The 1685-nt window shown below is 31.7% G+C and overlaps 1 pseudogene; it reads left to right on the top strand.

The window, feature by feature from the left end:
* Positions 1–401: 401 nt before the first annotated feature.
* On the top strand, positions 402–560 carry LOC127697990 (uncharacterized; annotated as a pseudogene).
* The last annotated feature ends 1125 nt before the right edge of the window (positions 561–1685 follow it).

Here is a 1685-nt window from a genome sequence, read left to right as displayed (position 1 = left end):
TCAGGTATTGATAAGAAGTATACTAGTGGCTTCAGAATTTCATAAACAACCAACCAAAAAAAAAAACATGTTAATAGTAAAGAACAGTCTATCATTTGTCAATAAGGTGAGGAATTTGTCAGAAAATGTCCTATGTTTTTTATACTATTAAACGTAATTACCTCAAGGAAGTAACTCTAGAGTACCCAAAGAAATGAAGTTTGGCAAATGGATGTTTCATTTTAACAAGTTTGGTAGGCAAACTAAAAATGTGTACATCATATGATAACCATTAATTCCAAATTTCAACAGATAACATCCTTAGTTTTTCAAAATGTCTATTCTGCTAAGATTTTTGTTAGAAGTTATGGCTATTTGTATGTGTACCTGAGAATACACATACAAATTGAAACTTGCCAAGCATCGCTTCTTGGCCTTTTGGCTAAGATCAAGTGTAAAACTGACCAAGCTCCAACATATGTCTCTAATAAGATGAAATTATTTTTTAACTTATTATGACATAAAATATTTTATAACACAGAATCCTACAGGACAGCCAGTAATGAAGATATGTAACTGTACTTTAAAAGAGATGTTAAATTAACAAAAAGAGGTTTACAATTAACAAAGACACTCAGATATAGATATTATAGTGATTTATTAAACTTAAACTTTTTGAATACTAGTAAACATTCTACTGAAAGACATTGGATTATGGAGAAAAATAAAACGGCTGAATTAAAAGAGCCTGTTTATTTTAAAGATGACCTAAACCTCAAAATGGAAAAGAGTAAACATATTATCCTGTGGGAGAGGTTATGATTATATTTCCTCAGGAGAAAAAATAACATTTATGTGACACTTCCAAATTTATAAATAATGAGAGGCAATAAAGGAAGACCAAACTCAAAATTTTGGCTACAGAGAAGTGGACAGAGATTGACAAGAACAACAGGAAAGGTAATATATATTCTAATCTCTTGGCATGGGGATATCTAAGGCTCCAACTGGGATCCAATATCTATATACACCCAATACATTTTATGGGTATGTAATTATCAGGACTTACTAAAATATTTCATAGTTTCCAGTGGCACGAAGGGAAATTTATATTGCAGTTTGATTATATCATCAAACTAGCCTCTAAAGAAAGTTGTCTTTCTTTACTGTTCTTCCTTAGTTGATTAAAATACCCTGCACATTACATATGAATGTTCTTATATGCATTTGTATAGTATTACAGAATTGAAGACAACTCTGATAAGTTTCACACTCCAGAATATGAGATATTGGGAACTTCTTCTCCATCTTCATTGTTGATCTTCCTTAACAGGGTCAAAAACCATTTCCTCTCAGAACTTGCTTCCACAACTCTATCAGCAGAGTTAGATAAATCTTCCAATCTTCCATTCTGTTACAGTCAAGACCTCAAATAAGCCATGGAGTTTCTCAGCACAGAGACACTGGACAAAGAATGATGTTAACTAGATTTCTTTGATGAAAAAAGTTTTACAATTTTGGGTGGTCCACAAAATAGAATTATTTTCCACAATTTGGCAAGAAGTAATAATAAGACCAGGATGTCAGTCTCTTAAATTGGTTAGAAGGTATTGGTCATTTTATGAGTTATAAACATGTTTTCATTTTGGGTAATGATTACAAATATTGGACAAAAGGAAATGAAATTGGGAGTGTTGTCCCAGGGA

This window comes from Apodemus sylvaticus, chromosome 12 (genome assembly GCF_947179515.1).
Source record: "Apodemus sylvaticus chromosome 12, mApoSyl1.1, whole genome shotgun sequence".
Classification (NCBI taxonomy): domain Eukaryota; kingdom Metazoa; phylum Chordata; class Mammalia; order Rodentia; family Muridae; genus Apodemus; species Apodemus sylvaticus.
The sequence above is the reverse complement of the archived record's forward strand: the minus strand, read 5'-3'. Positions and strand labels throughout refer to the sequence as shown.